General features: G+C 41.8%; 1 long non-coding RNA gene across 2 annotated transcripts; it reads left to right on the forward strand.

Annotated features, from left to right (window-relative positions):
* The first annotated feature begins 4,648 nt into the window (after positions 1 to 4,648).
* LOC142485965 (uncharacterized) lies at positions 4,649 to 25,355 on the forward strand. 2 transcript variants are annotated; one of them, XR_012798750.1, is made up of 4 exons: positions 4,649 to 5,090; positions 21,506 to 21,657; positions 24,698 to 24,858; positions 24,965 to 25,355. It is a non-coding gene; the product is annotated as an uncharacterized LOC142485965 (long non-coding RNA). The 2 variants fall into 2 exon arrangements; XR_012798749.1 differs by lacking the exon at positions 4,649 to 5,090 and having other exon boundaries at positions 17,374 to 21,657.
* The last annotated feature ends 1,864 nt before the right edge of the window (positions 25,356 to 27,219 follow it).

Consider the following 27,219-nt stretch of genomic DNA (forward strand, 5'->3'; position numbering starts at 1 on the left):
CTCTCTGGGCGTGTATGTGTATACCGGTATTAACTCTCTGGGCGTGTATGTGTATACCGGTATTACCTCTCTGGGCGTGTATGTGTATACCGGTATTACCTCTCTGGGCGGGCGTGTATGTGTATACCGATATTACCTCTCTGGGCGTGTATGTGTATACTGGTGTTACCTCTCTGGGCGTGTATGTGTATACCGGTATTACCTCTCTGGACATAGTGACCTGACCGGCTTGGGCGGCCACGGGATTTCCCCGAGCAGGAAGAGAGCAGGGCTGCTGCTACGGGGCAGGGCAGCTTCCTCCATCTTGATTGGCTGCTGCTGGGTAATGCAGCCAATCAGGAGGAGGTGTCAGGAGCCTGGGGGGGGAGGAGGGGGGCAGGAGAGGAGGAAACAGCATGGAGCAGAGAGAAGTGTGTGTGTTTTGAGTGCGTCGCACCTTTCACCATTGTGTCTAGTATTTTTGGAGAAGCCGCCTGCCAACCCTAAATATATCTGTGGGATTTTTTAAGAATAAACATAAGTACAATGAGGGTACAATATTCCTGATGTTAGGAATTGTTACAGTAAGTATCACTTGTGGATGGCTAGGTGCCAGGTTTCAATAAATAATGTGTATATTTCTGAGGATGACATTTGTCAGGACATTGTGAAGGTGGTTAGAAGAGTTAAGGGAAATGAGAAATTGCTGTTAGAGGAGAAAACGTGGATCAAATGCTGGGCTAATATTTGTATAATGTAAAGTCCATAAATATTGTGCAGTTTATTTTAATTTGTAAATTGATTTTTCTGTGACATGTACCAGTATGGCTGGAAAAAAAAATTCAATAAAAAAAGATTTCTTCCTATTGTTCTTAAATCTGGTCAATGAAATGTGCAGGGATAATTGTCACTTTGTCACACCTGCCCTCGTTCCCCGCGGTGACAGTAATATTCCACCTTCCTACGTCCGATGACGCGGAGAATTTCGCACCTGCAGGAAACTCGGATAATAATACACATCTCCCCCCCCCCTCCCCCTGCTGGGTGTGTGGTATAAATAGGCGCGCTGCGTTTCGGGGGGAAGGTTACAAAGATCACCCCCGAAGATTAACCCCTTACCTGCCAAAGGGGCCATATGATAGCATGCAGAGCCATATAATAACGTGTAGAGAGTTGTAATAACACGCCGGGGCCATATAATAACATGCAGAGAGATATAATAACATGCAGAGAGATATAATAACATGCAGAGAGATATAATAACACGCAGAGATATAATAACATGCAGAGATATATAATAACACGCAGAGAGATATAATAACAAGCAGAGAGATATAATAACGCGCAGAGAGATATAACAACACGCAGAGAGATATAATAACACGCAGAGAGATATAATAACATGCAGAGAGATATAATAACATGCAGAGAGATATAATAACATGCAGAGAGATATAATAACACGCAGAGAGATATAATAACACGCAGAGATATAATAACGCGCAGAGAGATATAATAACACGCAGAGAGATATAATAACACGCAGAGAGATATAATAACATGCAGAGAGATATAATAACATGCAGAGAGATATAATAACACGCAGAGATATATAATAACACGCAGAGAGATATAATAACACGCAGAGATATAATAACACGCAGAGATATATAATAACACGCAGAGAGATATAATAACACGCAGACATATATAATAACACGCAGAGAGATATAATAACATGCAGAGAGATATAATAACATGCAGAGAGATATAATAACATGCAGAGAGATATAATAACATGCAGAGAGATATAATAACACGCAGAGATATATAATAACACGCAGAGCGATATAATAACACGCATACATATATAATAACACACAGAGATATAATAACACACAGAGATATATAATAACATGCAGAGCGATATAATAACATGCAGAGCGATATAATAACACGCAGAGAGATATAATAACATGCAGAGCGATATAATAACACGCAGAGCGATATAATAACACGCAGAGATATATAATAACACGCAGAGATATATAATAACACGCAGAGAGATATAATAACACGCAGAGAAATATAATAACATGCAGAGCGATATAATAACATTCAGAGCGATATAATAAGACGCAGAGCGATATAATAACACGCAGAGAGATATAATAACATGCAGAGAGATATAATAACACACAGAGAGATATAATAACACGCAGAGAGATATAAGAACGCGCAGAGATATAATAACACACAGAGATATATAATAACATGCAGAGATATATAATAACACGCAGAGAGATATAATAACACGGAGAGATATATAATAACACACAGAAATATAATAACACGCAGAGAGGTATATAATAACACACAGAGAGATATAATAACATGCAGAGAGATATAATAACACACAGAGATATAATAACGCGCAGAGATATAATAACACGCAGAGATATATAATAACACGCAGAGAGATATAATAATATGCAGAGAGATATAATAATATGCAGAGACAGATATAATAAGATGTACAATTATATAATGCTCAGAGCGATATAATAACATGTAAAGTGGTATAATAACATGCAGAGAGATATAATAACACGCAGCTCTATAATAACATGCAGAGAGATATAATAACACGCAGCTCTATAATAACATGCAGAGAGATATAATAACACACAGCTCTATAATAACATGCAGAGAGATATAATAACACGCAGCTCTATAATAACATGCAGAGAGATATAATAACACGCAGCTCTATAATAACATGCAGAGAGATATAATAACACGCAGCTCTATAATAACATGCAGAGAGATATAATAACACGCAGCTCTATAATAACATGCAGAGAGATATAATAACACGCAGCTCTATAATAACATGCAGAGAGATATAATAACACGCAGCTCTATAATAACATGCAGAGAGATATAATAACACGCAGCTCTATAATAACATGCAGAGAGATGTAATAACACGCAGCTCTATAATAACATGCAGAGAGATATAATAACACGCAGCTCTACTGTATAATAACATGCAGAGAGATGTAACATGCAGAGCGGTACAATAACAAACTGTAAGGATCCGCGCTGCGGGTATACCCGCGTTCAGTGCATCCTTACCTTTTTCTCAGGCCATTCAGGCTCCCCGACAGCAGTCCCCGCTCCTGGCAGCTTCCCCTGCACCTCCTACCTACGGGCGCGCGCACCCAAGCCGCTATTGGTTGGCGCCGGGTGCTTGACTCCACCTCCGCTGATGCGGCACACGCTCCTTGCGTGTCGCCGTTCGGGTCCCGTCAGCTCCGCCTTCACGCTTCCCCTTCTGTACCTGTCCCTTCCCCTGTCCGTCCCTCTGCTCCTCCTCTTCTTCTCTCTGCTCCTGGATCCTGCGGTACGGCCCCTTTCCCATCTGCCTTGCCTCCCAGGTCCTCCTTCCCTTTCTGTCCCTTCCCTTGTCCGTCCCTCCGTTCCTCCCCTTACTCTGACCACTCCCTTTGCCTCTAGCAATATTCCTCTACCTGGGCCTTATCTAACTCACTCCTATGTTCCTCCCCTCACTCCCATTGGTTCCAAACTTCCTCACTCTGCTCTCCTATTAGGTCCCTCTTCGGGCCGCTCCTCCATCACTCCCCTTTCTCTGATTGGTCCCAGCCCCCTATATAATCCCTCTTCTCCATTTCCTCTTTGCTCTGCATAGCTTCTGTACCTTGGTGCTGTCTGCTCTTGCCTGGCCTCTCTTGTCTTTTCAGTGCTGCTCCTGTCCCTGGAATCTTTGCTGACCTCCCTGGATTTGACCTTTGCTTTGAACTCTACTACGCTGCTCTCTGGAACCCTTTGGACTTCTACGCTGCAGACCTCTACAACCCTTGGACACGGCACACGGACAAACTACTACGCTGCTCTCTCCACTCCACGACCCAGGCTTACGGACAATCGATTACGCTGCCCTCTCCAACCCATGAACCTTGGCATATGAACTTAACCCTTCTACGCCGGAGCTGTCAAGTACGGTATCATTTATATTCTGTTACCCGGACCACCTACGCTACGACCACACGCCGGCTGTGCCCCCGTTTGCTGCTAGGTGTGTGGTTTACCTTTTCCACCTCAGTCCCGGGGTCTCGTCTGGCTTGTGGGCAGGCCGAGCGTTACACAAACCGAGCAATATAATAATACACAGCGATTATAATAACATGCAGAGAAATGTAATAACACACAGTGATATAATAACACGCAGAGTGATGTAATAACACACAGTGATATAATAACACGCAGAGATATAATAACACGCAGAGAGATATATTAACACGCAGAGAGATAAATTAACACGCAGAGATCTAATAACACGCAGAGAGATATAATAACACGCAGAGAGATATAATAACGCGCAGAGAGATATAATAACGCGCAGAGAGATATAATAACGTGCAGAGAGATATAATAACGCGCAGAGAGGTATAATAACGCGCAGAGAGATATAATAACACGCAGAGAGATATAATAACACGCAGAGAGATAATGATGTAGCCATGTCTCCATCTGCCCACCCCCACCTTCTCCTCGCTATGTTGCTCCGCAGGGGAACTACACTCCCCAGAATACCCCAGGAGCTGAGGTCATGTGACACAGTACAGCCAATAGGGCTGCTAGAATCTCCTGAGGGGAGATTGGATCTTTGGGAGCGCTTGAAGTGCATGCTAACAGTTAGTTCAGTTGGAGCCAGGACTGAGACAGGAAAGATAAGATCTGGGTGTCAGTGGCACCCAGACAAGGTCATATTAACCCCACTAGGTCCAAGATAGTTCCCAATCACCTAATTAGATAGTGGCTGCTACAGGGAAACCCCTAGCTAGGGACATTTCCCCATTAGCTGTATATAGTTAGTTTATAGTGCTAGTGAAGACGCCACGTTGTGAAGCACAGCCTGCAATCTGGGACCCGATCCAGGCTTATATGGTTATATACTATTTCATTGGTGGGACCATCCTGGTGGAACCCACCCCACGCAGAGGCGGAGGCTTCGCTGACGGGACGTCGCTGGATCTCCAGGATCCCTGTTGTTAATCGGCCGCTCCGGGTATTGGAGTACCCGGCAGGTACCTCAACTAAAGTGCACTAACGATTCATGGGTAGCGATACCATACACACTTTTGGGTGGGCCTTGACATTGGGTAAAAGGACATCAAAGTATTGGTGCCAAGCACCCCTTGTACTGTGGGGACACTCACTTGGTGTTAGGGGGTTGAGAGAGAGAGAGTGTGTGTGTGTGTGTGTTATATCCTGTTCAGTAAAACCTGTTATATTCTACTGGTGTGTGTTTATTATATTGTCCTGTACGGGGTTATCCCACATTGTTAGGATCCCGTGCAGGTGGAGGCGCTGTCATCAACCGGATCGGGTACACCCCAAGCTCCCAGTAGTGGAGGTTCAGGCTTCCTGTGAGCCGCAGTAATGCACCACATACACCGTAGCCGCTATATCTCCCAGGGGGTGGGGGAAAGTGCATTACATTTGGAGGTGCTACTGCGATTTCAGACCTGGGGTGCCCTACTCAGCAGCCAAATTAAGATCCCTCCCATTCGTCATCATGCTAGTACCCTCAAGCCATGAGGTCCATGCCTGGGCCTTCAAGGTTCAAGAACAACCCAGCCACGTAGTCGCAGTAGGGAACATTCCCGCTCTCCTTGACCAAACAGAGATCCGGGACCAGAAAAGACGACTCCCTGGCCTAGACAAAGGGGGTGAGAGTTTGACCCTGTCATGAGAGAGCGGATTTGGCCCGGGATTAAAGGGGTTACACCCCATTTGGCCCCCCTCTACTCTCACCTGGGAAGCAAGGGGTTAACTGGACTGAGGTCCAGCAATGTGTTGTTACCTTGCTTCAGTACCCAAATGTTTATTACCCTGTAAAAATGTATTGTTTCTGTTCCAGTGTCTGCACCACACAAACACTGGGATCCATCCGGGAGGGCAAGGGTTAATAGTTGAATAGTGATTATAGCACTTTGTTTAAGTTACCCTCAAAGATGCCTGCCTACTAAGGAATGCAAATGGTCAGGAGAGCGACCAAATGTTTAGGAAGCAGACCCCTGATCAAAGGCTCAGCCACTCTACCTGTTTGCATGAAGCTGGAGTGGTTTGTGAGTGTTATAACTCACACTTACAAACCAAGAGTATCCTGCCAGATACCCCCATTTGGTAGACTGGCCGATGCCCTTGATTTAGGAGTGGGGCTACAGAAATGAGTGACCTTATTAAATATAAGAATATTATGAGATATTCTCGGCTGAACGTGCTAAAAATTACATATGTGTAACCAGGGTACCGAGCCACAAATAAAGATTACAGACACATGGGGGGCTATGCACTAAGCTCCGATAAGTCACTTTTAGAGCGCAAAGTGCTCTTCGATCGTGATTTTTGGCTCAACCCGATGCACTAAGCAACGCAAACAGGCACTTTACGCTCTAAAAATTACTTTTTTCAGGGATTTTTTCTAAGTACAACTTTGCTCGATCGCAGCCCTGTTTGCGTGAAATTCTGCCCTTAAGCGGGATGCACTAAGCAACGCAACCTTAGCAAACGCAAACGTTGCATTGATTAGAACACGTCAGGTTAGAGTAGACGCAAAGAAATCTGTTTTGTTTTTTTTGCATGCGCAAAACCCATACAGCAGGCCGGCGGGTGTCCCCGGCTGACCCCGCGGGGGTCCGGGGGTCCCCAGCTCACCAAGCGGGGGTCCCTGCAGGAGTGCGGGGGTCCCTGCGGGAGTCCGGGGGTCCCCGCGGCCGTCCCGGGGTCCCCGCGGGCGTCCCGGGTACCCGCGGGCCTGCGGTACCAATGTTGCACCTCCAAAAATAAAAAACAACCATTCTAACTAAATACACCCCCTAACACATACTATACAGTAATGGCCAAAATGACTATTATTCAAATATGGATAATAATGCATTTGGCCATTTTAAATACATTTAAATTACAATAAATACAATAAAAACATTTAACACTTACGTTTCACAGGCACCCACGATGAAGGCCGTCTTCATCCTCATCTTCATTCTGCCCATGCCCCTACGGTGCTGCAAAACATGCACAACAATTACAATAGCCAATGTAATGTCCCCTAACCCCTTAATCATCATAGCGGTTATTAACCGCTACAGTCATTAAGGGGTTAACCCACCCTCACCCACCACTTGGGAGGCCTATATACCCTCCCACTTAACCCCCACCCCGTGAGGCCTAACCACCCTCACTCACTACCCACAAGGGAGGCCTACTCACATACCCTCGGGGCCAATACACCCCCCGCCCCCCAACAGCTACAGTACAATAATGTGCCAAATAACTATTATCCAGATATGGATAATATATTATTTGCCCATTATGAAACACATAAAACATCCACAAATCAAAACATGAATTTTTAATCTTAAAACCACCACATTGCATGTTAAAATAAATACAGCAGCCATTGCAAATATAAAAAAACAAACTGCAGCTACACAAATGTCTATGAAATGTCACACAATTGCACTGTGTGTTCATGATGCAATTAATCAGTGCATCATATAACACTATGCAAAATATATGTAACAATAAAATACACTATCAACAATGTCCCCTAACCACCAATGCCATCCTGAAAATCAATTAGAAACTAACCAACATCAATACAATTAGCATCAGTCAATTAATCCATTTCCTCAAACAAGTAAAATACAATACAAATCAATTATACAATTCCCTATTCAATTGCGAAAGCCAAACCATTGCCAAAACAATTCTAATTTAAAGTAACTACCATCATTCTAATCTTACTACCATAAAGAAGCCTTTAGCTAAATACAAACTGCATTATTCACAACAATGACAAAATAAAGATGCTAAATACATTATCCATACATGAAAAGAACCTAAACATGAGCCAAACAATCAATTATTATCCCTGTATGTCTATCCATACAGATAGATAAACATAACATACAGGGGCAATAATACAGCATCAAATACAATGCATTTACATACAATACACCCATTCAGTGTCCGTGAATGTATTATACACATGGCCGGTCTCACATGGTACGGTAGCCAATCAGAGCGTGGGAAATACATCCCAACTCTGGCTCTAGTACCATGTGACAGGCTTTCAAAGACGTCACATCCGTTCTCCCCCAAGCCTCTGTCACATGGTCTACTAGAGCCAATCAGAGATGGGATGGAGTTCCCACGCTCTGATTGGCTATGGTACCATGTGAGACCGGCCATGTTTCTTTTAATGACGTCATCTTAAAGGCAATTGAAGCAAAGCCATTCTGATTGGCTGTGCTTTCATTGCCATTAAATGACGTCATCATTTTTTTTTCCATCGGCCAAATCACATGTTTTTCACGGCCCAATCAGGACCGTGGGAAACATTTGACCAAAATGTGACGTCATAGGCCTATAAAAGCCTATGTCGCTTCATTTTGAAGCTAGTCGCCGAGGAGGGAACATCTCCCCTCCTAAGAAGAGAAGAAGGGCGTGGCCTAAGAAGACGGAAGAAGACGGAAGAAGCCGGAAGAAGACGGAAGAAGAGCCCAGAAGACCCCAAAGAAGAAAGAAGACACAGACGTGGATTTGTTATGGTTTTTTATTTTATGGCTCACCTGTGGATTGGTTCCTGTGCTTCCGGCTCGCTTGGATTTCGGAGAGTGGACATCTAATGGTGAGTAAACAAAAGAAAAGTTTATTATTTTTACTTTTACAGGTTTTTATGATTTTTCATGCATGTCTTTTATTTTTTCACTCCCATTTAGTGTCCGTTAATGTATCTATGTATATAATACATTCACGGACACTGAATGGGTGTATTGTATGTAAATGCATTGTATTTGATGCTGTACTATTGCCCCTGTATGTTATGTTTATCTATCTGTATTGATATACATACAGGGATAATAATTGATTGTTTGGCTCATGTTTAGGTTCTTTTCATGTATGGATAATGTATTTAGCATCTTTATTTTGTCATTGTTGTGAATAATGTAGTTTGTATTTTGCTAAAGGCTTCTTTATGGTAGTAAGATTAGAATGATGGTGGTTACTTTAAATTAGAATTGTTTTGGCAATGATTTGGCTTTAGCAATTGAATAGGGAATTGTATAATTGATTTGTATTGTATTTTAATTGTTTGAGGAAATGGATTAATTGACTGATGCTAATTGTATTGATGTTGGTTAGTTTCTAATTGATTTTCAGGATGGCATTGGTGGTTAGGGGACATTGTTGATAGTGTATTTTATTGTTACATATATTTTGCATAGTGTTATATGATGCACTGATTAATTGCATCATGAACACACAATGCAATTGTGTGACATTTCATAGACATTTGTGTAGCTGCAGTTTTTTTTTTTATATATTTGCAATGGCTGCTGTATTTATTTTAACATGCAATGTGGTGGTTTTAAGATTAAAAATTCATGTTTTGATTTGTGGATGTTTTATGTGTTTCATAATGGGCAAATAATATATTATCCATATTTGGATAATAGTTATTTGGCACATTATTGGACTGTAGCTGTTGGGGGGCGGGGGGTGTATTGGCCCCAAGGGTATGTGGGTAGGCCTCCCTTGTGGGTAGTGAGTGAGGGTGGTTAGGCCTCACGGGGTGGGGGTTTGAGTTGGAGGGTATGTAGGCCTCCCGAGTGGTGGGTGAGGGTGGGTTAACCCCTTAATGACTGTAGCGGTTAATAACCGCTATGGTGATTAAGGGGTTAGGGGACATTACATTGGCTATTGTAATTGTTGTGCATGTTTTGCAGCACCGTAGGGGCATGGGCAGAATGAAGATGAGGATGAAGACAGCCTTCATCGTGGGTGCCTGTACAACATAAGTGTTAAATGTTTTGACTGTATTTTTATTGTAATTTAAATGTATTTAAAATGGGCAAATGCATTATTATCCATATGTGGATTATAGTACTTTTGGGCATTACAGTACTGTATGTGTTAGGGGGCGGGGAGGATGTGTGTTGTTTATTGGGGGCAATTGTCCCCAATGAACATGCTAATGTGCCTTAACCCCTTCATTGCCTTAGCGACTATCCGCTAAGGTAATGAAGCTGCATTAATGTATTTTAAATAATAGTGTGCGGGAGCAGGGGGTCCCCTGAGCCTAACCGCATTGATTTCTGCCTCAGAGACCCCCTGCTTCCCGAGTTACAGGCCCCGGTTTGGGGCATCGGTGCCAGTGCGGACGCCATCTTTATAGAGCCCACATCGCGTCTTGGACGCTATAAAGATGGCGGCGGCACTGGCACCCGATGCCCCATACCGGGGCCTGTAACTCGGGAAGCAGGGGGTCTTTGAGGCAGAAATCAATGCGGTTCAGCTCAGGGGACCCCCTGCTCCCGCACACTATTATTTAAAATACATTAATGCTGCTTCATTACCATAGCGGATAGCCACTATGGTAATGAATTATTGTTTGTTGTTATTGTGATGGGAGACGCATTTAATAACACATTTATATTTCGTGGATCCTGATTGAGCAGAACAGGTTGAGCAAAATAAACTGAGATTTATTCCCTTGATAGGCAAACACACGACAACTGCAGAATACACTTAATAATTACACTTACGGGTATAGGATCAGGGGATAATGTCCAGAAAGGTGCAAAACACCAGAAGATTGTCTTTTAAAATGTAGCCCTTTTGAAAATTGCCAAATAAATAGCCAGTCCAATCCTTCTGTGAAAGTGCAAAGCCTTTTCTGGTTCTTTGGGGTTCGTTCTGGAATCCCCAGGGCTAACGAAATCCTGAAGCAGGCCTAGTTTCCTTGTTGCGATGTTTTTAACCCCTTGCGTTCTGGAATCGTAGCCATTGTACTTAGATCTTATCCGCTTGAAGAAATCAGGTAACAACAGCAACAGCAACAACCACAGGAATGAGGGTTATAGGCCTTTTTAAGGATAAGGGCCTGTGGGGTTTACATTAGCCTCATCCCATTGGCAAGGAATTATCTTCCTCCTATCAGAACATGCCATGTCACATGGGCAAATCATACAGCCAGCCCAGGTAACTCTGAGCATGCTCAGTAAGCAGCTTGGTAGCACTGCTAAGTAAAAAGGGGCCACTCATTTCTGGGGACGCAATGTCTGGAGTTTGGTCCCAAGGTGTGAAATATCCAGGATGAGTAACAGGATCTTCTACTCAGAAACATCCTGATTAAGTGACACTGTAAGACTCTGGGGTCTTTCATCCCCTCCTAGACACATCGGCATCTCCCCAGCAGGGGGGCTCATGGATGCATAACATTTGTTCCTTAATGCATTAAAAATGCAGGCAGAAAAAAATAGCATCCTGCCGGTACATTTTAAAACTGCAACAGAAAGGCACTTCATCAAAAATATATGTTTCCCTTATGACAAAGTTATATTTTTAATATGTATGTGCTTGGGGGGTTACATTGAGGCTGCACACCAAAAATCAGGGTGCTGGCTCACTCCATTCCTAAATTAGCAGTCTTAATGGAACGGCTCCTGTTTTTCAGCACTGCAGGTAGGGACAAACCTGCAAAAAGGGGACAACAATGCATATAGGGGAAAATAGTACAGGGGATCAGCATATAAAATTAACCCCTTCATCCCCAATACGAAATAGGGGTAACCAGCTGAGCACACTGCCTTTATTAATGCGCTGATTACCCCCATTTTCGCCACAGTTATGTATGTTTTAATACTAGTGTAGATGTGCAGGGGGTCTCCTGAGCTGAACCGTATTGGTTTCAGGTCCGAGGACCCCCTAGTTCAGGAGATACAGGCCCCTTTATGGGGTGCCGGTATCCCCTGCAGAATGTAAATAACCCGGTCACGTGACGCGGGAGCTTTAAACTGCAGGGGATACCGGCACCCCATAACCGGGCCTGTAACTCCTGAAGTAAGGGGTCCTCGGACCTGAAACCAATGCGGTTCAGCTCGGGAGACCCCCTGCTCATGTACACTATTATTAAAATGTTTTTATTTAGTGTAGGATCGCCTTTAACAGTCTTGCATGGAGATAGCAAATCTCCATGCAAATGTTACAGGCAGTTTTTTTTTTCTATCGGCTAGCGTACGGAGAGGTTCAGAACGCTAGCAGGGGGAAAAAAGCAAACCGTACGCTGTGGCTGTTTGAGCTATTTTCAGCAGGTACGTTAAAAAATGGCCTCAAGGCCTTAGTGCATCGCGTCCCCGGCCTCACTTTTTAACGAACCTGCTTTTTGGCCAAATCAAAATGCAAAGCCATTGAGCTTAGTGCATAGCCCCCATGATGTCTAGCAGGTCCTAAGAGACAGATATTAATATCTCTCTTAATTTTAGTATTGCACGGTAATATTTAGTCTCATTGGGAGCGTCATGCGTGACGGAATGTATTAATATTACTCGCGTGCCAGTAAGTACTACTGAACTGAAGTTATGAAGTTATTTAAAGAGTGAAAAGCAGAGATTCATTTTTAAAGGGACGAATCCTGTATTTTAAAAATGTGTTAAAGTGCATTTCTGTATCTCCCATTCTGGAGGCCGTAGAGAGTTGAAATTTGGCCAAAATGTAGGATCACTGTAGGCATTAATAACTGGAAGATTTCGACCCACTGGACCCCCCAGAACAGAACTTATTAATATGTGAAGATATTAAAGTGTATATGGGATTTTGGACCTGCTCTGACAAGGCAGGCTCCATCTGCTATGCTAATAGGGCAGGAAGGCTATCCTGAAAATTTAGCATAGACTTGTGATCAAAAGTTAACTGCCCTGATTGTTTATACTGGGGTCAGGGACAAAGGAACTGCGTGTTTTTAAGTGTCGGTCTTCACACTTACAAGGGAAGCCAAAATCTCCTTCCAAGAGATTTTTCTAGCCAACTCGGCGCCTAGGGTTAAGAGATGGGTTTGAAATGGTATTTAACCCAGTATCAGCCCTTACTCATTGTCCTTCATGTCCTTCATGTCTTTCGTGTCTTGATGATTATGAAGATTGCTGTATGAACTGCCAGTCCAGATATGACTGTTTCATCATTCCATCTTAAGTAAGTGTCATATTTTGTTTATTTGTATATCTTGTTGTGTTCACCTTTTTCAAGGAATAAATGATATTTTATCATATTTAAGCCTCGTCCAGTTCAACCCAGATATATTTTTGCGTGTATTATGAATAGCCTGTCACAAAGTTACTGTCACAGACCCCACCTTCCAGTGGAGTACCATATTACTGACGGCGGGCCAGGAAGATGCCCCTCAGACTTTACAAGCCCAAAAGGCCCCGCCAGAGAGCTACTTCATCATATACTCTGATTTACCAGAAATATGAGAAATGTTCACCTCCGTACCCTCCACAGTGGTCCCTTCCCAAGCCGAAAAATCCCCCTTCTCCCACCGGGGGGTGGCCGACTACTTCTCCGATTTCATGTACTCCCAGCAGGGTAGACGCAACCCTACCACGAGTGCCCTACAAGGGGCCACCAGCTGGGCCGGGAGTCCCCCACCTACACTTACACCTATCTCACACCTTTGTGCCAAAGAAGCTTTTTAAGTTGTGATTTCTCTACTATTGGGAGCTTTATTCTATTGCCCCCTGTAACAGGGGAGTTATCCCTGTTCAGGTAATGTGCCTCTAATCCAGTAGTGTGGTGGTTAACTGCTGGTAGTCAATTAACAAACACCACCTGGCTGATTAGATTGGTTAGAAAAGCCTGTCTTTTGAGACAGGAAGGAAGATTGTCCCTTACTCTCACAACTTGTGAGACTGACATGGGGACAGGCGTCTTGAGTCTACCAGAAGAGGCTGCTTGCAAGACACAGGGGAAACTTCTAAACCTGAATGCTGACAAACCCTGAAGAAAAGGTAGCAACCAGGAACAGAGAAAAATTTCCCTCCAAACCACAAGGAACAGATAAGAATTTCATTTATAAGACTTTTTTTATCTGCTCATTTCATGATATATGTTTGGGGCTGGGAGACATGCTTATCTAAAGGGAGTTGTGGACTGCATAGTATTTCACTAGAAATACTCCCAAGTGAATAGAAGCTTTGTTTACCCCTTGTTTGGATGGTTTCCTGATATTAAGGAAACAGGCGCAATAAAAGCCTTATTTAATTTCACCATAACCAGTCTCCCTTGCATACCTCTGTGAGCGTCCGCCTACACCCCCATACTGCTCGGCTTATTACTTTGCCATTGCTACTATGGGAGATTGTGTGCCTGAGTGACATCATCAGCGGTTGACCGGCATCTCTGAGTCACGTGATCCTTTTCCCCTGTGGTGCTGTGCGTAGTGCGGAAGGCGGCTAGTGTGTTGTACCTGACTGTGGGAATTGATCTACGGGTGCTGATGCACACAACCCATTGGCTTGCGCAGAACTGTTCGGTTCTAACACTGTCTCCACGGAGGACTGGATGTGTCATGGTGTGAGAGATTTCCTCCATTTATCATCGGGAGGGCTGAATCATCTTGCCGCTGACGAGGAGTGACCCAGACGCTGACATCTCGTTCTGTGGTTCCAGTTCCAGTATGCGGTAACTCTCGCCATGCCTGTTTGTTTTTAACCTGATGTACACAGAACCTTTAATTGTTATTAATACACATTTGTGTTTCACTTTCACGATGAGCGTTGTGCGCTGTGTTTTTTCTTTTTTCTCAAGTGCTTAGGGGTGCTGAGCCATCTCCTGTGACGGCTGCAGACGCTCCTTATGTTGTATGGGTTGAGGTTGTATATACATTTGTTATACACACATTTATTCACCTGTATGTGTGGGGGCATTTAATTAGACTGAGTGCCCTCTTTCACTTGTTGTGAGTTAATTTTAGTTGCGCACTTTTTTCCTTTTTCTACGTTTGTTCACTTAAAGTGCCGTGGGAGATGCAGGAGCTCTGTAAACCTTTTCTTACCTTGGCTCCACACGCGTCGCCATGGCAGCGCAGCGTCAAATGACATCGCACGGTCATGTGACATCACGTTGCTATGGCAACGTGCCGTCATGATGCCTGAGCCAAGGTAAGTGGGGGTGAGGGAGGGCGCGGGGGTGAGGTGACCGCAGGCAGGCGGAGCAGGGAAAAAAGTTTGCGCCCCCCTGGACTACAGGACTCTGAACAACCACACCATACCTGACCAGACCACTCTTCCAAGAATAGAGGAGATACTCAACGCGCTGAATGGCAGTCAGTGGTTCAGTGTTCTCGACTTGCGATCTGGGTACTACCAGGTACCGATGAGTACAGAGGACCAGGAGAAAACCGCCTTCATCTGTCCCCTGGGCTTCTATCAATTTACGCACTTGCCCCAACGCATCTGTGGAGCTCCCGCTACCTTTCAGTGCCTAATAGAGAAAACCCTCGGCGGCATGAATCCGCGGGAATGCTTGGTCTACCTGGACGATATTATCGTCTTTGGTAAGACTTTGGAAGAACACGAGGAACGGCTGTTAAAAGTGCCGGACTGTCTTGGCCGAGAAGACCTGAAGCTGTCCATAGACAAGTGCCAGTTCTGCCATACCTCTGTGACTTACATGGGACACATTGTGTCAGCCGATGGGATCGCCATGGATCCGGCCAAAGTGGAAGCCGTAGTGAATTGGCCACGACCCGAGAATGTCATGGAGCTACGCTCTTTTCTTGGATTTTGTGGCTACTATCGCCGATTTGTGGAGGGGTATTCGAGTAAGGCCAAGGCCCTCAACAATCTCCTCAAAATATACCCTGAGAACACAGGCCAGAAAGCCACCTCCCACTCTCTCACCTGCCTCTCAGAGGGCGAATCGGGCGCCCAAAGTCTCATGCCCTCTAAGCTGGGATCAGACCGCACGCGTCCCTAAACTGTGTCCCTAACTCTTGCCATTCTAGCTTAGGGCCTCATGCAGTAAGCGCTGATAAGGCTTTTATCTGCATTTTCCCGCCAAAATTGGATTTGAGATTCAGTAAGTGCCGATAAGTGCTCAAAATCGGCAGTTTTTCTTGCCGATAAACATTTAGCGGCATGCGGCTGCCGATAACCCAATTATCGGCACTTTTCGGCACTTTTTGAAATCGGCTGTATTCAAGTAGCCCCGATCAGCTTATGGGTGCTGATCGGCACTCAGAAATGGAGATTTCATCGGCAATTGGTCCCGCCAACTAAAGTTGGCAAGTTGGAGGGGAGAACGATCGGCAAGGTTGCCGGGACGGCACATAGAAAAAAAACCTCATCTCTACATCAATGGAGTCAATGGAGCGGGGACTTATAACATTATAGTAGTGTTTACGTTCTATTGCTCATAATACAAATGTGCTTGGCATTACAGTGTCGAGATCATTCACTTCATCGTGTCACCCCTTACGTTTATTATTTGCATAACATTGTACTTTTCTATGTTATGATGATTTGCGTGTCACATTAGTCTTAATGTTATGACGTGTCAAGGGAAAATCCTATACTCAACTCTTAAAGGAACAGGTCACATCATATCAAACATGTTACTTAAGTGTGCTTCAATTTATTATATGATGTAACACATTTCACACATCTAACACATCCAGCGTATAGTAATGTTGCTATACATTATACAATGCTTGTAATGTGTAACGCATGATCAAACGTAAATGTAGCTGTTTGTTTTTATGTTTACATGTACTTTGTGACCTCCCTCTTTCATGAGGTCCGCAATTGGACACTCAATAACATTGCATGTTTACATTGTACACCATGCATTACAATCACTTCATGCTAACTTATACACACATCTATAATAGTTACTCATTTTTACACGATTGAAACTGAATCAATAGCAACTATCCTGATGCCATTAAATTATGCATATGCACTTTACAATAACTTCATGTGAACAGGTGACAATAACATGCCAAATTACACATGTTGCAATGTAGTTTCTCAACATCAATGTCATGGTTGTATCCTAATTAGATGACTGAGTGTTGCATTCAGAAGTGGTACATGTATTACACATTCCAGAAATACTTGACAATAAATGGTTGTACAAAGCTTAACGTTACATCATTCTCAAATATCATGATTGCCTGGTGAACACACATACATAATTATTTTAATTGCTAATGCATACACGTTGGGAGTGAACTACTTGGATATGTTAATGTAACACCTTGCACTTCAGCAAGTCACCTGACATAATCACATAGGTATTTAAAGGAGGGCAATTACCTGCGCATTCACAGCTACAGACCTGAAAATGATGCGAATGTTTATGAGACGGAGGAACATTCTATTGGAGGAGAGGCTTGCTGATGGAGAGGATGTCACAGGCCAAGGAAGGGACAGGGACAGTGGCAGGGACAGTGACAGGGACAGGCACGCGGACAGGAGAGGGAGAGGTCGAGGGAGAGGGCAAGGAGATGAGAGGAGAAGAGAGAGGAGAGAAGTTGTGCCTCATCCTCGTTTGTACAGGGAGAGAACCCTGTTAGATGGGATGAGTGAGGAGGAGATTGTAAGTCGCTATCGTTTGAGTTCAGCAGCAATCTTATCTCTTTATGAAGAGATACGGGGAGATTTAGATTTTGTGACAGCCAGAGGTCGTGCAGTCCCTGGGCTTGTTAAAATGCTGTGCTCATTACATTATCTTGCTTCCGCGTCATTCCAGACAACTGTGGGCATAGTGGGCGGGGTCTCGCAATCTACATTCTCGCTTGCCTTTACCCAGTTTCTATATGCACTCAATAGACGCGCTTGGAATTATATTCATTTTCCTACAGAGCACACAGAGTGGCTGGAAGTCAGGAGTGGCTTTTATACCATAGCCGGGATACCATGTGTGATGGGTGCAATTGATTGCACCCATGTTGCTTTAATCCCGCCAAGTCAGAATGAGCATGCTTACCACAACCGTAAGCACTACCATTCCCTGAATGTACAGGTGGTATGCGATGCCACGATGAAGATTATGCATGTGGTAGCCAAATTCCCTGGTTCCAGTCACGATTCCTCTATCCTGAGAAACTCATCAGTCTTCCATGCTTTCGAAGAAGGCTATTTTGGACCTGGTTGGCTGGTGGGTGAGTACATATTATGATGTGTTAACAAACAACTCTTGGTTTTCTAGGAAATGTTGTATGTAATAATGTTAACACTAATTGTTTCATATTTGTGCACGATGGATTATAGGTGACTCAGGATACGGAATTAGGCCGTGGCTGTTGACCCCTGTAGCAAACCCTCAAAGTGAAGCAGAGGAGAGGTACAATGTTGCCCATATATCTACGTGATCCGTCATAAAGAGGACATTTGGGCTTCTCAAGACAAGATTTAGGTGTCTCGATAGAACTGGTGGGGCACTTCAATATAAGCCTGCTAAAGTGTCTGATATTATAATTGCATGTTGCATTTTGCACAATGTGGCACTCCGCAATAATGTACAAACAGACATACGTCAGGGTTTGGAGGAGGAGCATCCTGTCAATTTACCAGCTGACAATGACCAAACAGCCAGTGGTGTTGAGACACGTCTGAATGTCATAAACACATTTTTTTCATGTAAGCAAATACATATATGTTCATAGTACTACATAGATGTATTCATTCTTTGTTATGATAAATACATTTGTCCAAATACCATTCACTTAGGAAACAGATGAATATGGTTCGCACACCTTTCTCTTCTCTGCTGTGTGGACAATTGCATGTGGCACCGGTATGTCATTCATCAACAGCTTGTATTATACTTCTTACCAATAAAAGGTTTGTGTGTACGTGAAGAAATAATGTGTACTAAATCTATATTTTATGTACATGGTCTTTTTGGTTATGCATACACAATAAACTTACTATGTCCATAGTCAATAGCTAGTGCAGTATGGTTACATACAATGTTTCTTTTGCAGTGTGACATGTGAGTCACAATGATGTGTACACTATTGTGTATTTCTAATCATATTTGACATATTCTAGATGTTGTTTCATATCACACACAAAATGGTCAATTTTGTGTGTTGCTTACCTTAATGAACATGTCATGACAATGATTTATATTCATTCATGTTTTCTTTTTCAAGGTATATCACTTCAATGACTGCTCATGGTATGTATTTCAATTCACATCTGTCATAAGATGGGCAAACCTCGATACAGGTATAGTTACAGGATGTATAAACAGAACGTAATGAAAAAGATGTGACAATTGAAACATGTCATTTCTGTATTGTGTACGTGCGTTTAGCTACACTTGGTGGTTATTGTGCAGTGTCTTTTAAAATCATTAGGGACATTACATAACATGTAATTTAGCAAACGTAACAACATCCATTCATGGAATATAGGGGTGGGGGGAGAGAAGGGGTTAAATCTTGCTCAGCTATTGATTATGGGAGGATAAAATCCATTGATGCACATGAGCGATGTTAACACTCAATGCATGTTTGTATGAAAAGACCCCAATGTTTTAAACATCATTAACATTGCAATGTATGTGATTAGTTGTTGTATCACTTCATCTTCATGTTGATTACTACATTGTCACATGTGTATGTATAAGTCAAAGATGTGTGTTGATTTGACGTACATGTAACATGTGTCAAAATGTTAACACCATTCAAAAGTATAGTTCTTTGGCTTCTCAACTTTTCCTAATTCATTCAACACAATGACAATGTTGTTAATATAATTTTTATTTCATTCACGTTAGTTATTCATAATGATCATGATCCTTTATAACTAATGTCAACATTTGAACATAAATGAAGTGGACATTTGCATACGCACACATTTCAGCAACAGTGTGTGTGTGTGTGTGTGTGTGTGTGTAGTGTGTTGTAGTTTTTGTTTGATGCATGTATTTCTACGTGAAATAATATAAACAAACATAATAATGTTGCTTTTATCATCGGCCTCACTTACCTATGTATGTGTTGAACGTTTACTAATAACAATAAACTATAGTTAGTCGTGTGAATAAAATGTTCACACAAATGTTCATGGTTTCATGATCTTTAACTAACATTCATTAGCTCATGCATGTTAGGTTACCACTACAACTTAGGTGAAAATATAAAATGCACACGACTAAACAGTTTCTATCACCTCCCTATTGTTATTGTGTTCGTTCAGATACAATGTCTACGAGTTGTTATGTAGCATTAACATTCTTTGACAAGTCACACGTGAGATTCTAATATATAGTAGATTCATGTGTTTGCTGAGTGATAATGTTGGTTGCATATATCACATGGCAATACATATAATGTTAGTAGAAAATAACCAAAAAACAATATAAGTTCTAACTTCAGTGCTTAGCAACATCATTATGTTAATTAAGTGCATAGTAAATATTTGCATAAGAGGATAACATTATGTAGTGATTGTTAATCTGCGCACCAATCATTGAAAGCATTTTTACATATTTATTATAATAGTTGTTCGCTAGTCGTCACAATCATCTAATATAACGATTGGCTCATCTGAAATCATACATTGGTCCCATGTATTCATCCGCGAGATCTGTGAAATACAGCAAACACATGATGTTCAAAGATGGCACATTTATATATGTCTCAGCATGACAACGCTTAACACATCTCTATATGATTGTGAATATTCACGCATAAGTAACGTATATTTTTAAACTGCAAGGATAAAACTACACATACAGAACTGTGTCATTTTTCAAATGGCGTTGCTGGCATTACTACGGATATGATTTTTCCAGTGCCTGTATACATAATAATGTGCGCGCACAACGTCTGTTGCGAGCACACGTCACGAATGTGTGGACTAAGTCTTAGCGCATGCGCAAAACGATGTGTACACTATGCGTTCAATACATGTCCCTCCATGGTGCTGCTAGCAGTATGCATATCATGGCTGGAAGTTATGATATGGAAGCGAAACAAAATCACTTCTACACACGTACATATCTAAACTTTGTAAACGGACGTGTGCCCACGTAAAAAATGGACGATCAGCCAATGAGCGAACAAAAGACGTGTGATGTCATGTTAAGGCACCGTGAAATGCACGCAAACACCCCTCCCACTGAATTAACATTGGCCTCCAGCGCTGTGCACGCACCACCCCACCGATGCACGCGCATGACACACTGCACTGACCGTAACAATAAGCTACGGGCACAGCCAATACGGTTTCACTCGTGCACGTCAGTTGGGGGCGGGGCTTGCATCGGTAAACCTTTTTAAGGACGCCTTGGGACATGACCACGGTCCCACGTTATATGTGGGCGACACTTTGGTTTTATATGTTGAATGCTAAACAATGAGGTGTGTGTGTGTGTTACAGTTAGTGTAACATGTTGAAATGATACTTTAAAAGCGATAATAATCTAGGATTTAGAACTCCGTCACCAATGTGTACTAATGGTTCGTCATGTAGTATATTGTTATAGGAAATAATGTCTTTGTGCACGCTACATGTTAGCCTGTCTGCAATGTTAAGCTGTATCCACTCATTTGGCTAACAAATGGTGTATATTATTAATGTAGACATATATAATTTGAGTAAAGGCATAACGAAATTTGTATTTACCATTCTTGTAGAAGTCAAAACTGATTTGGCTGCAACTGCTCGCTGCAGGAAGGCACAACAGTATCATCCATGGTTGAGGCAACCGTTGAATCCTGAATCACACACATCTCCATGAGAGCGTCATATGGATCTGCAGTGGCTTCTTCAAACAAGACGTCCGGAGGTACGTACAGTTGTTGGTTGTTTTCCCATCCACATTGGTATTGCCCATATAAGTTTGGATACATATCATAGTAGTTATGTCCATCTTGCATCTGGTCTGGCTGAATGGAGGGTGCAGGTAGATCAGCAGACGCGACAGTCGGTGCGGCTTCAGTGTCACTGGTATTAGGCAAAAATATGCTATTTAACAGAAGATATGTTCCATGTTCCATGGTAAGTTTAAATGATGGCGCAACATGCCAGCATCCATATCGTTGATCTAGCCGATCATGGACATGCTCAAAACAGTCATTTGCGGATAAAGTGAATCGTACAGAAGTTTTAAAATTTTGTTGTATGTCAAGTTGTTGGTAGTATGGATATTTCTTTTCGATCAAGTCATAGATTTTGGCCACGTTTGCACTTTTCTCTGGCGTTGATTCAATTGCTTCATAAATCCTAAATTTGTATGATTTACGTGGATGGCTGTGCAATGTGGAAGCTTCTGCCATTTCTTCTCTCTTCAAGTGTACGTTGTGTGAAGTTGAACGCATACGGATGTCTGCTGAATGTGTGAATAGTTACATGTTATCTTCGCGGTTTCTTCCAAGGTTATAATACAACATAGCAGTTATATGCCTAGGTTTTCTCCCACAAGAAATTTGTTACAATCATTGACTGAAATTCTTTGGGTAAGATACTCTTTTCACAGGAATCGAAACTTTACTTTCGGCTTAGGCAATCAACATGTGCAAAACACGTAGACTCTTTTAATTACAATAACAATGTGTGTGAAATCATCTACAGTGCTATGCTGAACACATTTCTGGTTACACTTAGCTAGATGTAACCATACACACACATCTGTATGTTTGTCTCTTTTTCTATTTTTCTCTCTGTCTGTTTATCTCTCTTTCTCTCTCTTTCTGTCTCTTTCTCTCTCTGTTTCTCTCTCTCTTTGACTCTCTCTGTTAGTCTCTCTTGATATATAATGAATTGAATGCTGGGTTAATCCATATATATAATTATATATATATATATATATATATATATATTTATCTATATATAATTTACTATATATTGTGTGTAGATATATATATGTATATAGATATGTAGATATATATAGAGATAGAGGTAGATTAACACTTCATTACAGTTTATAACATTACTGGGTGAGTATGTCTGAGGGCCTATTTGAATAAGCTGTGTATAAGTAGTAGTTAACAGCAAACAAGGCCTCTTTTGAGCCATGAAGGCCTGTACTGTTAATTCTGATTATATATATATATTATATATAGAGTGCTAAACTAAAGCCATTCATGTGTGTAAGTAGGCCTTGTTGTAATCATATTGAAAGTTAAATACAGGTGAGTGAATTATGGGCTCAATCATACTGATGCCATAATTTTAGCAAGTGTCCTAATATTTATATCTCATTAACACAAGGCCTGTTTGCTGACAACAGTGGCATATATATATATATATATATATATATATATATATATATATATGTATTTATCAGTATATATATATATATATATATATATATATACACTCCCACACTGTGTGTGTGTGTGTGTGTGTGTGTGTGTGTGTATACATATATCCATAGAGATACAGAGAGACTACAGATATATTCATACACACTAAGAGATCTGTTATTGTAACCAAAAATCATACATGATCACATGCCAACATTATGAACTATGAAAGAAGATTAAGGTAAGTAATGTGTTACAGAGTTAAGACACCAGAAAACACAACATCAAAATGTATGCTGTTATATGGATAGTTACTTAAAGTTGTATGTCAATAATATTAGCATGCAATGACTATCTAAATTCCAAACAAACCCACATACATCTCATCTTGAACAAGAGCTAAGTGAATATCAGCTTCTATAAACATGGCAAGTGTGTAATGTTGTACCATTAATCAACTGATGATTAATACATATTCATATGTTATTAAATATGCCTTAATTCAGTCAGTGAACATTTCTAAACATTCATGTGTACAAGGACATACTTGAATGTTAGCAAGCATCTGTTGTCATGGAACAGAAATACCCCTGTCTGCCTTTTCTGTTCAGCCCCCCTCTCCCTGGGCAGTTCCCCCTGCTAGCTGCACTAGGATGTCACTTTCCTTGCAGTTCCCTCTCAGTGCAGATGGAATGGATACATTATGTATCTCTTTTTCCTCCCCGTCTGTCATACCCCTGGTTGCTCTGGCAACTTCTCCAGTCCTCCTAGTTTTGGGCTTTCCCATTTCCCCCCCTGTCTTTTGCTGACAGTTAGTGCAGTCTCACTGAACCTTTAGTGTGACCCCTGCCCCTCACTTCCTTTTCCACCATTACCTCTGGATGAGTGAGCACTGCTGTAACTCCTGTATGGTAGGATTATCTTCTCACCTGCTCTTAACTACCAAGGCACCCACAGAGAGACACTATTCATACATAACATCTCTTCACAAGTGACTGTATTTCATGCTACTTTCCCCAAATAAAGTAAGAAAAGAAACAGAACTTGTTGTGCTTGGAAAAGAGGGCCGAGTTGACACTATCTGGGCTAAATCATCTTGCGTATGACCCTGGCTTGCAGAATATCTGTACATGATCATACATACACTATGCATGAAATAGTGTGCAGTAAACACCACCAGGACACCAACACATTTAGTGAATGTAATTATTTATTTTTGTTTATCCTTTTTAGAGCGAGTCACAGGCCTGCTTATTGGCTGTTGTGTTTGCCTTTTCCCTTTGCCAAGTACTTTGGCCTTAACTGTACGACTTGTACTGGCCTGTGGCAGTTCTGTGGCACCGGGTGTGGGCTGTTGCACTTCAGGGTCACTGGGTGTGGGCTGTGGTACTTCAATGGCACTGGATGTGGGCTGTTGCACTTCAGGGGCACTGGGTGTGGGCTGTGGCAGTTGTGAACCAGTTGCTAAACATTGCACGACTGAGTTTGGAGCAGTTTCTTGTTTTGGTGTTTTAATCTTTTTCCAAAAGCTGGTTAGTAGTAATTGTTGGCCTAACTTTCTTTTTCGTGTCTCATTTGTAGGTGTCCGTTCCTGATTTTGAACAGATGTAAGCGGTTGGATGTTGACAGGGACCTGCACAGAACTTGCACCTACTGTACCGGTATCATCCAGAACTGGGGAATGAAGAACTGATGACTCTGGAGAAAAAGTAGCAGCATGTAAAGATCCATCCTCAGATGGGGTAAAGTGGAATTGTTGTTCTCTAGCAGTAATTCGCAACTGATTTGCTTGGCTTAGATTCACAACTATTACTTGTAATGTCCTGTTTAAATTTTGTATTTCTTTAGGAACTTGGATGATGACTCTATCAATTTGTGACATTTGTGATATGTCCTTTCCTGCAGTGATATCATCCTTTCAAGCACTGACATCATTTCTGAATGGCGACGATTTTCTTCACCCAAGATTCTTTCTTCAGAAGCTGCAATAGCTGAGTAGGTGTCACGAGCAGGAGGAGTTGAATGCTGGGTTAATCCACGAGTGGGAACATCTTCATGGTCACTTGAGTGAATTTGTCCTTGAGTGGCAACATCTGCTTCTACAAATAAAGAAAGACATTATGAACTGGCATGCAACTTGCACTTGTTTTTCAATATAATGAGAGTTGTTCTCACAGTGTAACACATAACATGTTTCCATAATTTTTCATTTGTGTCAAATTAAAAGTTTATGCTTGAAGTAACAATTATGTTTCGACTCAGTGTGAAAGAAGAATGAATGAAAGGTTGTTGTAACCTCACAACTCCTAGCTGATAGTATACAACACACACAACACATGTTGTCATGAAAAACTACATCTTCTGTGACAATAACTGATGTGAAGTTAATTACATGTGAAAGGCATTTATTTCGCATGGCAAATTAACATCTAGAAATGTACACATTAGATGTGCTGCACCTCATACACTCACCTTCCATGCTTGATGATGAGCTGGATGAGCCAGGTGATGAGACATGTTCAGTGTCAGGTGACACATGAGCTTCAGGAGCAACTATATAGAAGAATAACATAAGAATTTTATTGACGTGTACATAATTAACATAAAGTTTGTGCAGTGGGAGTATTTATGGCTAAATATCAGTATCACATAAGGAAATGACAATATGTTTCTGGCAAGCTGTACATTTTCCATCTTAACATCAATGTACATGTGAACCTAATTGACACATTTATTGTTAAAACCATACAACATACAATGTTCATGCAGGAATGCGTTGTAAAATTAAGTGTTCTGTTGGACATACACTGCATATGTTGTGTAGTAATCTAACAATAATAATGTACTTGTGTGACAATGTGGCGTATCTATAAGGTTAAAAGAAGATATGAGTGAACGAATGAGTAACGTACGTTTTCATATATAGTGGCCTGTAAATATTACTGTATGCTCATTTGCATGTCTTAGACAGGTCTTCAACCCTGTCTTTCCCCATTGTCACCCAGCATACAGCGCTTCCACTGCAGAAAGGGATTCTGGGAAATGACATGCAAATGAGCACTCAGTGCCACCTTTTGCCACCATAAATATTAATTGTTACTTTTTGTAGGACAACTAGATATAAAGATTTATAGATAGATAGATAGATACATATAGAGAGAGAGACATATATACAGATATATATGTAGGTATGCTTATATTGGGAAGAAAGTATAAGTAGCTGTGGAAATATAGATAAGAACTGTAACCTACGACACGCCTAGTACAGTAACATTTGTCACCTGGTGGAAATGGAGCCGAATAAATTCCGATATCTCTGTCCCCGGGCAAACCCTCCACGATGACAGGAAGAAATTTTTCTCGCATCTGCTCCTCCAATGGTGTTAAGATTAGAGCTTATGCTGGCGGCCCACCTCCAGTGCCAGAAGCATGCATCCGTTGTGCTTGTATTTTTTTCCTTAAGTTTGCCCTGATATCATCGAATCTCTTCCGACAATTCGCCCGGTCCCTGACATGATTCCCACACGCAGACACAGCCAAGGTTATTTGATCCCACATTTCTTTTTTTGATGCTGAACTTGTCCGCCCTTGAAATACATACAAAATATATGACGTTAATTATTATTATAAAAACGATCAGTTTCCTAAACTGCTACCTGTTCCAAGAGATACCAAACATGCTGGTTTAGGTGTAATATGTGTACCACATGAGCATTTACGTGTAAGCATAGAAATGTAAGGAAGCTTGCATGAATATTGTATGAACTTTGGCAACATTTTTAGACTGATTGTTATGGTCGTTCTAAAGCATGAAGGAATATGTGTGTAACAATTAAGTTTTATTGATAGATATTAGATAATAATCTTTTGATATTAAGACATCTCACATGACCTAGGATAACATGTCTTTGAAGAATGAATGCAAAGATAGACTTACCTAGTAAATGGCCATACAGACAGTCATAGTGCTCCAGAATCCCTGTGACAAGAACTGTGTTTTCCTCTTCATTGAACCGTGGATTACGTGGCCGCTCCACACGTTTCTTCCGAATACGTGCAGGCCCAGAGCTTGGCTGCTGCTGACTGGACTCTCCTTCTTCCAA

This window comes from Ascaphus truei, unplaced genomic scaffold (genome assembly GCF_040206685.1).
Source record: "Ascaphus truei isolate aAscTru1 unplaced genomic scaffold, aAscTru1.hap1 HAP1_SCAFFOLD_684, whole genome shotgun sequence".
Lineage (NCBI taxonomy): Eukaryota > Metazoa > Chordata > Amphibia > Anura > Ascaphidae > Ascaphus > Ascaphus truei.